This window comes from Tamandua tetradactyla, chromosome 9 (genome assembly GCF_023851605.1).
Source record: "Tamandua tetradactyla isolate mTamTet1 chromosome 9, mTamTet1.pri, whole genome shotgun sequence".
Taxonomy (NCBI): domain Eukaryota; kingdom Metazoa; phylum Chordata; class Mammalia; order Pilosa; family Myrmecophagidae; genus Tamandua; species Tamandua tetradactyla.
In genome coordinates, this window is record NC_135335.1 from 64,232,795 (window position 1) to 64,246,190 (window position 13,396).

Here is a 13,396-nt window from a genome sequence, read left to right on the forward strand (position 1 = left end):
TGAAAGTTTTTGCATATAGGTGATATTTACTGGAAGAGAAGTCGAGGTACTCTAAGTAGATGGAAATGAGAAAAGAACGTTCTCAACTCTTTGAGGAGGACCCAGGGAGTGGCCTGAGAGCAGTGACATCAAATGAGTTTAGAGATCTGGAAGTCAAGTGCAGATGGTATTTTTGCAGGGAAAGGACTTAATGGCTAGATCAAAGAATGCAGATGGCAAAGGAAGAAAAAGACTGAGAACTGACTGTAGAATTTAACAGCATAGGATTCCTCAGTGATCCTGAGCAGAGCCCATTTTATGTGTATGGATAAGAAAGGCAGATATGATTTGATTCAAATGAGAACAGTAAGAGAGAGAAATTGATCATATTAAATACCAATAACTTTCTTGCTATAAAAGGAAAGGCAGAAATGGGGTGGAAGTTAGAAGAGGAAGGTGGGGTCAAGAGAGGATTGATATGGTGTAGGAAATAACAGTGTATTTGGTACTGATCTAGTAAAAGGGGACATGGATGATATGAAGGAGAGAGATGGCAGCTTAGATGGACTAATGTCCTTGAATACATGACAGAGTCTGGGATCTGGGGACAAGTGGAGCAGTTTGCATTATTTAGGAATATAGATGGTTCAGGCAGGAGAGAATTTAGTGATTGAAGGTAGAAATGAGGACAAGTGAGCAAAGGCAGTTGGCAGAAGCCTCAGGAAGTTCCCTTCTGATTCTTTCAAATTTCTCAGTAAAACAGGAAGCAAACTTTTGAGTTAAGAGTGAGCTGTACATTTGTGGTGAAAGAAAGAAGGTTTGACTTAATGGTCAAAAAAAGTGGGAGAGGGGGTGGACTAAGGATGAATTGCAGTATTCCTAGGAGCATTAAGGGCCCACTTGAGATTAATGATTATTACCATGACTGTTAGTTATCAGTAAAAATCCATTTTCCCTGTGGTGGTTTAAAATTGTGTATACCCCCAGAAAGGCATGTTCTTAAAATGAATCCATTCCTGTGGATGTGGACCCAGTGTAAATAGGATCTTTTGATGAGTCTACTCCAATTAAGGTGTGACCCACCTCATTCAGGGTGGGTCTTAATCCTCTTAGTGGAGTCCTTTATAAATGGCATGATAATGAATATATATATATATATATATATATATATATATATATATATATAGAGAGAGAGAGAGAGAGAGAGAGAGAGAGAGAGAGAGAGACGAAAACCACAGAAGAAAGAAGCTGAAAGCAATAAAATCTAGAAGAGAAGGGAGAGACAAGCAGACACTTCCATGTGCCTTGCCACATGGCAGAGGAGACCAGGATCCCTGGCAGCTGGTCTTCAGGAAGAAAACATCATCTTGAGCCCATCTTTTCATGGGCTCAAAACTGTAAGCTTGCAAGGTAATAAATTTCCATTGTTAAAAGCCGACCCATTTCATGGATTAAGCAACCTAGGAACCTGAAACACTTCCTTTCCTTCATAGTAACAGCATTTTAACAGAATACTTGGCTACCCAGACAATTTTCTTTTCACAGAATTCTTGGAGGTTTTATATGGTTAATTTACTAGGTTTTAATAAATAAACTATGAGAAGAAATGAGTGTCACAAACAGATCTACGCCTGAAAACATTGGTCATGGGCTCATCCACGTCCTTTTTTTCCTATCTTCTGAGTGGACTGTGGACCTAGAAGTTTCTCAGATTTTTTCCCCACAAGCAAGAATACCCTAGGGGGTGTCAGAAAAAGAAAAAAAGTAGTTGAATACTTGCATGACCAAGAGAGGCAGTGGTGAACTGGACTGTTATTTATGAAATAAGCCATTTTTATGATCTTTAAACAAATGACTATTGTTTTTCTTTGTGACAGAAGCTTGATTTGTAACATGATACAGTGACTATGAGTTGAAAGTGAGGCCAGTGAGCACAATTATATGTTTTTCTTCATTTGTGTGGATGCAGGTGTGGTTGCAGCCTGGAACAGATAGAAATTTGATTTAATGAGTGTTCTAGTTTGCTAGCTGCCAGAATGCGATAAACCAGAAATGGAATGGCTTTTAACAAGGGGAATTTAGTAAGTTGCTAGTTTACAGTTCAAAGGCCGAGAAAATGTCCCAATCAAAACAAGTCTATAGATATGTCCAATTTAAGGCATCTGGGGAAATATACCTTGGTTCAAGAAGGCCAAAGATGTTCAATGTTCCTCTCTCAGCTGGAAGGGCACATGGCAAACATGGCAGCATCTGCTGGCTTTCACGTGGCTCTACCAAAAGGGACTCTCTCCAAAATGTTTCCTCTTTTAAAGGACTCCAGTAAGCAACTCCACTTTCAGTGGGTGGAGACACACCTCCATGGAAATCATCTAATCAAAAGTTGCCACCCACAATTGGGTGGGTCACATCTTCATGGAAACAATCAAAACGCTCCCACCCAGCAATATTGAATGAGGATCAAAGGGCATGGCTTTTCTGGGGTCCACCACAAGTTCAGACTGGCACAATGAGGTTTGGGGTTATTACAAGTGAAGGGTGATAAAGAAATTGAGAGTTGAGAAAAAGGGGACACTGTAATAATTGACCATTATGGTAAGATGGCATTCTATTGTACTCTAGCTTCCATTGTTTCTCTTCAGAATTCATTTGTAAGTCTAACTTACAGTTTGCTCCTTTTAAAATAATATATATTTTACTTTGGGCTGCTTTTAAGGTATATATTTTTACTTTGAGGGCTATGGCAGTTATACTTCAAAGATGGGCTACTTTTAATGGAAAGAGAAATGTGATTCAGATAGGAGGATCTGAGAGCTTCAGAGGATAATCCCAAGGAATAGAATTTAGCATAAATCAAGCAGCTGGCAATATGTGCTCAGGTGGAATTCAGAATTGCTACTGATCAGTGACTGCTGTGGACCTCCTCCTTTAACATCTTTGAACAGGAATGTCTAAAGTGGTTAACCTCTGCCTGTCCCAGCATTGTTTCTTGGGTGTGTGTGAGAGAGAGAACTTGGGACTTTAGTTGTTATGTTTCTCAGAATAAGAGAAATGACACTTAAAGTGTTGTACCTGAGGATTTACACTTGAGGAAACTTATTTGCATATAGATCTGATTTAGGAGAAAATATTCTGAACTTAAAGTCTGAGTTTTTTACTATAGGATGAAATTTTGGATCTTGGAAGGAAAGTGAGTATATTTTGCATATGGGAAGGATGTGAATTGTTTTAAACAAATTGAGGGCTGTGGCAGATTGTATGTTCCAAATATGGCTGAAAAAATGTCTCTCATCCCACATGCTCTTACAGAGCCTTGCCACTCTTCCATTAAATGGTAAAGTCTGTCCCCTTACTTTGAATTTGAGCTGTGTTTGTGATTTGTGTGACCACTAGAGTATGGTGGAGTTGTTTCTATATGACTTCTGAGATTAGGTAAAAAAAAAAAAAAAAAAAATTCTGTACTCCTGCTTTATTCTTTTGGGAACTTATCTCTTGGAACCTGCTTTTATTTCCTGGCTGCTAAAACAAATACCAATAAAGTGAGTTAGCACACAATCTGGGGGCTAAGAGAAGTCCAAAACTGAGGTGTCAACAAGGCAATAAATTCTCCCTGAAGACTGTGGCATTCTGGGCTGGCTGCTGGCAATCCTTGGTTTTCAGCTCCTTTGTCACATGGCAATACACAAGGAGATGTCTTCTCTTTCTCTTCAGGTTTCTGTTGACTTGCAGTTTCTTCTCATGGCATTTTCTCTCTTTGTCTGAATTATATTCTGTTTTCAAGGATACCAGTAAACCAGATTAAAGCCCAATCTGATTCAGTTGGCCACATCTTAACTAAAAATACATCTTCAAAAGGTCCCATTTACAATGGACACACACTCAGAGGAATGGACTAAGGCTAAGGAAATATTTTTCTGGGGTAAATAATTTAATCCATCACAGAATCGAATCTCCATGTTTTAAGGAAGTCCAAGCATCCTTTGGAAAGGCTCATATTAGAAGAATTTACCTGCCATGTAAGTGAGCTACACTGAAAGTAGATCTTTCAGCCTCCCATCGAGACTCCCTGTCTCATGCTGAATGGGACAGAGATGAGTCATCCTAGCCATACCTTGATGAAATTACAGATTCTGGAGCAAATGAATGTTGTTGTTATAAGCCACTAAGTTTTGAGGTGGTTTGCTATCCAGCAATAAATTAGTGAAGTTCAATTACATCAAGATATCAAATCGCTCTATTCTTGCTTCCATTGTTCCTATTCAGAAGTCAGCAGTAGAATAACTTTTAAGATACTCTTACTTTGTCTTTGTGCTTTTATTAAGATGCATTCCTGATATTCTGTGAGTTCCGTTCTATTGTACGTATGTGTTAATTCCTTCTTATGTATCTTGCTTTGAATTCATTGGGATTCTTGAAACTCTGCTTTGGTCTTTCACCATTTCTGGAAAAACTCCAAATATTGCCTGTGTTCCATTGCCTCTCCTCTCCTTCTAGAACTCTGAACATTTTGTTGTTGGTGAATATTTATTGGTTATAACAATAAAATATTCAGAGTTCTATGAAAGGAGAGAGAATGGAGCACAGGCAATATTTGAAGTGATGATGGCTGGAGTTTTTCCAGATGTACTCACTCTAAACTCTGTGCCTCCTCAGACATGTCTAATATGCTATTAAACATGCCATTGAGTTTTCATTTTCAATTATATTTTTCATTTCTGGAAATTTTATTTGCTTCCTGTATGAATGCACATGGTCATTCTTTGTAGTTTCCTTTACTTTGCAGATACTTTCAAGTCGGGCTTTTAATTTTTGTTCTGAACTGTTAGGTATTGTTTATGATTCTCTATGTCTTCGAGAAGTGATTGGGGCAACCCTTTTTTTTTTTGGTCTAGAATGAAAGCAAGTTTCTCCAGGTAGGTTTAGGCTTTTCTTTTGCCAGGTGCCTGAGAGCCATCCAAGTATATGCACTGTTTAAGCTAAGCTCTCTGCTTAAATTTGTTCACATGAATTTGGGCTGAAACTCTGCACAAAGGTCAGCCTGTGGTTACTAATTCTCTCTCTCTCTCTCTCTCTCTCCCTCTTTCTTTTTTTTCCTTTACTTTTTTGCTTAGTTCCAAAGCAACTAAGCAACTTTACTTGCAGTCTTGGGTTAGAGGGGTAATAAATTTTCTTCCATTTAATACACAAACTGTAATTTGAGCCCTTTGGGGGTCCCAGCTTTATGGGGGAAAGGCCTGTTATTAGACCACCCATTTTGTCTTCTGTTCTATATGCCCTTATGAGAACTTGAAAATCATAGCTTAAGTTTCCACTTTGGCAAATGCCCCCAGGTTAGAGTGCTTGGCTCCCATTTTTAGCTTTCAGTTTTCACTTAGATTTTGACCTCAGGCTTCCTTACAGTCTTGCCGCTCATCAATGCTTTTAGGTAGATGCATGTGTTATTTTCACTAGTATTTTTATTTCTTTTTAAGTGAGAAAACCTAGTCTAATGCTAGTCTAATACTAGCAATGTCTCTTTCCCTTTGTGGCACAGTCAGACCCACTAAAGGTTTTCTTGTACTATTTAGGACCTTTGTGTCTTATTCCACATGGATTTTACAAACATGAAATTGAGCCAAAGGCCAGGCATGGAATATGGGCTAGAGGTTCCCTAGTCCCATTAGAGAGAACAGATGGGATCTGCTTCTATCACCACTGCACCATGAAGAGAATGGAATTAGCAAAACAATTTTGGAAATTAAAGGAGTTTTTAGCAGAGTAACCAACATTATGCTGCTTTCTTTTCTCACACATGGTACATTTAATCAGAATTCAGAATTTAAGTGCCATATGAATGGCCTGCAGTAGTATTTGGCTTTTGATTAGGGACTGAAAAAATTTTGCCCCAACTGTGGCCATTTGCTCATTTTCTGGAACAGAGTTTTCAAATGCTGTCTAGGGCATCTATTCACTTGTTATAGGATGATCAATTAAAAATACAGATGGCTTGTTAGGTGGACAAGCCATCCGTAATTTCCACTAACAAGAAAATTAGACAATTGTGTAAAGAAAAATGAGATTTGCTTTAGAATATACATGTTTAAAAAGTATCTGAAGAAATATCAAAACACACTTGATATTTGCTTCTACATTTTTCATCTTTTTCACAATTGTGCATCTCACTCTGGAGTCAATCTTCATGAGTTTGAGGAATGCTTGTGTGCATTTTGCTGTCTTAAGAATTATATGCTGTTTTCAACAGTATACTTTTGTAACAAGCAATCTACCCACAAAATTAGGATTACTAATAATTAAAAGCACTCCTGTAATGACATTTGAGAAGAAACCTCATTTACCATGAATATAATTGTAGATACTTTGGGCTAGGGACAGAAACAATCTAGACCAGCTGTGTATGGCACAGTTTATCCTTTTCCTGCCATATCCACTCTCCCCTTGTGAACAAAGAATCAATAGGCTGTTTTGTACCTACTTTTCCATGCTTTGTGTCACAAAACCCTGTAGACATGGCTTCTGACGGAATCGGGGTGATGTCTGCTCTAAAGTCTGGGCATGAGAAAGATGAGGCCCTTGAGCTATGGTCAATTACAATTGGGAGATGAATTCAAATAAAATAGCACAATGAAACACTCTAGCAAAATTTCATGTTTATGCTTCTAGTTCTCAAAGAGATAAAGGAAGGAGTCACATCAGAGAAGAGCAAGAAATTCTAAAAATGTTACAGATGAATATCAAAAAGAATTTCAAGAAATCCATAAATGAAAAATAGTTTTGAAATATAAAAACCAAAAACCAAAAAAAAAAAAAAAAAACAACCAAAAACAAAGGGTGGGGGGTAATTCTAGACTGGATACATGCAAAGAGAGAGTTGAAGGAAAATACATAGGAATTCTTTCATAATATAGCCTAGGGAGATTAAAGTAGTTAATAGGCTTGGATGATAGAAAGACCATTTCATTGGGTCACCTGGCATTCCAACAAGACAAAACAAAACAAAATCAGACAGAGATCGAGATAGAGACAGAAACCAGAGATAGAAAGAACATGAACAGGGGGCATAGTGTAGAATCACTGTTTGAAGATAAAATGTCAAAGAATCTTCCAGAAGAAAGGATATGGGCTCTTAAATTCAAAATGCAAAGTAAGCACCAAGTAGGATAATTAAAAAATAACCAACATCAGACACATCAAAATGATGCTCTAGACTTTAGGAAAAAATCTCAAAAAGTAAGCAAAGGAAAAGAAAAAACCTTAAATCTTAAAAATTACCAGACAGGAAATACAGAACACCTCCAAATGAACAACAGGCTGACAGCATTTTTTTTAACAATAAAAATATTCGATAAAAGATGGTGGAACGTCTTTAGAGTGTCAAGGGAAAATATGATTTGATCTAGAATTCCAGATTTGATTAAAATATGATTTTATAGCTGTGTAATTAAATGAATATGCTCCAAGGGATGTGGAGAGATGATTGTCACTGTTTCTCACCAAAAGAGGTAACTAAGGGTAGAAGGAAACTCAGAAAAGAAGCGGGATACAAAACAAAACGAGAATCTGTGATCGCAAGATTTTAGGTAAACTTAAGTAAGTTTTGACCATAGAAACAACTAATTTGTATGTTTATAAGGGGATTCAAAGCTTTTGTATCCAAAATAAAAATAAGAAGGCAGGTAGAGAGTAACTAAGCAAATCATGCTTTTTCTGTCTTGACTTGAGAAAGGTAGAAGAGAGAGATACTGATTAACTTGAAAGGACACTGATTTATAATTGAATTATATGTATTTCAAGATAAAAATGCCCATCTATAGTGACATCAGAAAGCATAGCTTGCATGTGTACAGAGAATTAATGAATAACATGGCTAGAAATGCAAAGTATTATTGGTGTGTTCCTCTAGTGATTCAAATATCACTGGCAGTGTTGCCTTCAGTGGCGTGATTTCCAAAATATTGATGAACTTTCTGGAAGTTCCAAGCCAAAGTACTTGCCCTTGGTTTTTGCAGTTTCTACATTTTTGAAAAATTCAGAGTAAAATAAGATTGTGCAGAAACACTTTTAATAAGGAAAGTGGAAATGTCTTTGAAATAAACAGTAATTTCACCGCATGAAGATCTGGTGGGACTTTAAAAAATCAGGTGGGGTTGAGGATAATTCTTAGTTGTGCAGGACTGTCCCATGAACTGTAAGGCATCTAGCATTCCAGCCCTGCCCACTGCTGGCACTCCCAACAAAGATTGCCATAACCAAATACTCTCTCCAACATTTCCAAAATGCTGCCTAATCAAGACCTACTTCTAGGGGGCATGGGGGCAAATGGGCTGTGGCATCAACAAGGCAAAAGAGATTATCTGTTTGGACCAGGATTACATAGACTTTGAGGAAATCTCAAAAGTTAGAGCTGGTTAGCACTGTGAAGTCTGTTTTCATTTTCCTTTCTCCCTGCCCACCTCCCCACCCCCGCCCTGACTTTCACTCCTTTTCTCCCCTCCAATTGGGGAAGGGAGATTGTGAAGGCGTAAGGTGAGCATCATTAGGCTTTTGTTTTTATTCCAAGGAGCTCTCTACTCTGCATGCATCTAAGATAGGTCCTGTCAATGGTGTACACAAAAAAGCTGCATTAAGAGTACCCCTTAATGATGTTCTCACAGTGATACAGGGTTAGGGATTTGGGGTGCAAAGATTTTCCTCCCTGGAAAAAGTTGAAGTCTTTAGGGAAGATAGGCCAAAGAATAGAGCATTTCATAACAATGCTATGAGTCTTGTAGGTAGCCCCAAGAAGGGATCTGTAACTGATCCTTGGGATGGGGTGAAGAAGGTCAGTTAAGCTCTTCTGGAAGTGTCATACTTCAGCTGATTCTGGAAGGCAGGGTAAGAGTTCCCAGGCTATGTTATGCCAACTCATTTAAGGTCAAGCATCATTTTAAGTCACTTGAAACTCTTTCCAATAGCTCTTTAGCTAGATTTATTCTACCCACAAATTCAAAAACTATATCATAGCAGAGAATTGTAGCAGTTGGAACAGTTGAAAACTTTGCTTCCAACCCATGAAGGTGGTCATGAAAACTCCCAAATAGCATATTAGCTAGATTTATTTAAAATCTTTATTTTAAGGAGGTCCAAGCTTTATAGACTGTTTCATTTATTCTCATATCAAATATCACTGAAATGTTAAATTTGGTGTTTGGTGACATTCTCCAGGCAACCTTTCCAAATGCTAAAACTGAAAATAATGGATGTGGCATTTCTTCCAGGAAATCTCCTCTACAACACCCAACCTGGAACCCTTCAGAGACCTAGCAGTTTTGGATTGTATCAAGCCTGCCAGTTTCTTGTGATTGGAGCTCTAAATATTTCAACTGAACAGAGTGTCAGGGAATACAGCTTCCTCCAACTGGCCAGAATCCAAAAGAGAGAGGAAAAATGAGAGGCGGAGAAAGAGAGAGGGTGGAAGGGACAAAAGAAGGGTAGGAAGGAAAAGGAAAGGGGGTGAAAAATGGAGAGAGAGAGAGAGAGAGAGAAGAGAGGGAGAGAGAGAGAGATTAAGTAGCTGAACCTCAAGAAAGGAACCATCATTATCACTGGAGAAACATAATGGAAGGAATTAAACTGTTGATCCCTTTCTGAAGAGGCACGGTGGTATAATAGAAAAATCTTGGATTAAAATATGGGTTCAATTGCAATTTTTAACACATGCCTAACTGTGCAACCTTGGGTAGTTAAACTGAGCTTCAGTCTAAGTTTCTAGATAAACTGTCTGGATAAAAGCACATAATCCATAGCATTGTTGTGAGGCTTAAATGATGTAAAATATATAATGTGCTTAGAAAACTTCCTGTAGGTAGTTGCTACCTAATAGATATGTTCTTTATATTCATTGTCATCGTCATAGTAGTGGTAGTGAATTTTTGGCTTTATGAAAAGAAACACAAAAGGAAAAATGAGTCCATGTACATCAATTTGAAACAGACGGTTACTGCCAATTTGAACTCTGTTGGGAATGCTTGAGAAAACAAGTGTAAGCCCCCCCAACAATTGTATAGATGTCTTTTATTCATATAATGCATGGACTATAAGCAACATTCTAATTTTGAGAGACTGCAAATGGGCAATCAAAACTTTGAGACTGTCCCCGGTTGTAGTATTGGAAAGAATAAATGCTTCTCAAATGTATGACTCTCAGGGATGCCCATTTTGTGGAAAATGAGGCAGACACCCATTACTACAGTGAGTTGCAATGGTATAGACTTGTAATGTTGAATAATAAAGAAATAAATGAATCAGCAGGAGCTTTGTTAAGTTGTAAATAATAAAGTATAAAATAAAATAAGGCTTAAAGAAAGTGTGGTTTTAGAATAATTTAATACACAGACAAGATGTCTACTTTTTTCTCACAATGATTCATTGGGCATAATATTAAGATAATGCAAAATATTAGTAAATGACATTTATAAAGCACTTTATAGTTTCCCAAAGATTTCTCCTATATTTTCTCATATATGCATTTATCAAAGGATGATGAGACTACCACTCAATATCTGAAATAAAAAGACATATTATTTAGGAAGAGAGAGCTTAGCTGGTCAGTGCACCATCTCTCAGCAGATCAATGATCTTATGTCTGGTTTTGGGATGTAACATTCAGATCAATGGACTTTCAGAGGCAGTAAGTGGGCTGATATCATCTGAAGAAGTGCCATTATTCAGGTGAGTGTGGTTGATTGGTCAACACATAGGGGAGTGGTTATTGGAATGAGTGCAGTCCCTGATTGGCTAATTTTCAGATGAGAGGAACCAACAGTGATTGGTTGATTTGAAAAAATGTACTTATGAAGGCAAGTTACCATTGATCAACTGAATAGGTGTAAAAATGATTCTGATGGCTACTGAATTATCATGGCTACAGAACAATCAGTGTTTCCTAAGTCAGGGAACTTTTTTCATTTTCACTTTATTTTTGTTCTTCATTCATCCATTTGTTTGGCAAATACTTATTGAAGGAAGGGAAAGCCAGCACCGTAGGTATAATACATCCTCTCTTCATTATCTATGATTTTGTATTTGGAAATTCCCTTGTTAAGTAAATGTATTTGTAACTCCCAAATCAATATTTGCCATGCTTTTGTGGTCTTGGAAGAGAGGTGCAGAGCTGGGAAAATTTTAAAATAGAAAAAAGTTTTACATTTAAAATCACCCACATTCCCAGCTGAGGTCAACAACTCCGCCTTCTTTTTCAGCTTTCATACTGTAAACAAGTGTCCATTTCATGGTATATTTAGTTTCACATTTTTAGCATTGTTGTGATTTTTCTTGGTGATTTTGCTGTTTAAAATAGTCCCCAAGTATAGTGCCAAAGTGATGTCTAGTGTTGCTAAGTACAAGAAGGTTATGATGTTTCTTTTGGAGAAAATACATGTGTTAGATAAGCTTTATATGAATAAGGTTTTTTATAAATAAAGTTTTTAAATAAATGAACTTTATTTGAATATAGTTATAGTGCTGTTGGCCACGAGTTCTATGTTAATGAATCAATAGTATATATTAAATAAAGTCTTTAAACAGAAACACACATAACATAAGGTTATGTATTGATTGGTTGATGAAGGCGTTGTGACCAGAGCCTGGTCAGAACCCAGCCCTGTATTTCCTCACAGTAGCAGATACTAAATACTAAAAAGTAGTATTTGCTAATTCAGTGACTCTATAAAGCATAACTATCATGAATAATGAGACTTGACTAAACCTGGGAGATAAAAGCGTCAGGCCAACATGCTGCAAGGGCAAAGGCTTCTACCTGGGGTTGGGTACAGCATTTCTGAGAAACAGCAAGGACCCGGTATGGCTGGGTAAAAATACAAGGTGGGGAGGAGTTGGGTCTGTGTATGAGAGGTGTGGGAGGGGCAGATCATGTACAGCCTTGGTGGTCTTTACAGGTCACTGTGACATTCAGTCGTTTGCTCTGAGCAAGGTGGTGACAACATGGGAAGATTCTGAGCAGAGGAATGAAATATCCGACTTAGGTTTTTCATGCTCACTCTAATCGCTGGATTGAGAATATTCTGAAGATTGGCAAAAATGAAAGCAGGGAGACTAACCAGGAGGCTCATGTTAGTGTTGGTGTTAGAAACAGAGTTGGTGAGGAGTGGTTGGGTTCTGTATGCACTTTGAAGGTAGAACCAACAGTATTTACTGATGAATGGTGTTTTGGTTTGCTTAAGCTGCTGAAATGCAATATATCAGAAATGGATTGCTGTTCTAAATGGAATTTATTAGGTTACAAATTTACAGTTCTAAGGCCATGAAAATGTCCTAATTTCAGGCATCAACAAGATGATACCTGGTCTCTGAAGAAAGGCCGGCTGGCATCTGGGGCACCTCTGTCATCTTGGAAGGCACATAGCTGGCATCTTCTGGTCTTTCACTCTTGAGTTGCATTGCTCTCAGTTTCTGATTCCAGTGGGTTTCTCTCTCTAAGCATCTGTGGGTCTTCTCTTCACTTCTTCAGAGCAAATTCTGGATTTTATCTTCGCTCCTCTCAGCTTTCTTCAGGCCCTGGGTCCTTCAGGTTCTGTGGGTCTTCGCTTAGCATCTCTCAGGGCATTCTCTCTTCAAGTATCTGTCACTTGATTTCATCTCTCTGCTCTCTGTGTCCTCTCTGAACTCCTCCTATGTTTTCTGTCTTTTATTCTCTTCTTAGAGGACTCCAGTAAAAGGATTAAGGCCCACCTTGAATGGGTGGCGTCAATATCCATGGAAACAACCTAATCAAGAGGTCCCCCCACAGTGGTTCTGCCCCACAAGATTTGATTAAAAGAACACGACTTTTCCGGGAATGTAACAGCTTCAGACTAGCACAGATGGGATGTGGGGTGAGGAGATAAGCATCAAGGTTTTATCTGAGCAACTGCAGTTGCTATTTATTAAAATAGGGAATATTATAAGAGAACAAGGAGGTGTGTGATTCCAGAATTTGATTTTTAAGTTTGAAATGGTGAATAGATATTAATATGGAGATGTCGCACATGGAATCAGGAATATGCATTCGGAGAATAAGGAGAAATCCAGCTGGGAGAATACATTTTTGAGTTGTTGGCATATAGATAGCATTTAAAAGCTTGGATCACAGTAAGATCTCTCAGGTACCAAATATATAAGAAAACAGAAAAGCAAGCCCAGGATTGAGCTCTATGAGGCAGCAAGGCAGGTTTGGCAGCAAGAAAACTGAGTTTCAGAAAATTTAAGGACCAGCCCAAAGACAAGTAAAATAGACACAGTGCCAGGATTTAAAATCAGTTCTTCTGCATCCGATTTCTTTCTTGTTTCTAATAAATGTTGATGTCCTCTACAAGCATTTCCATAATAAGGGTTTGAGCAATGCAAACTGGTTCTAATATGTTCCAATTTTTACTCTACTCATTTG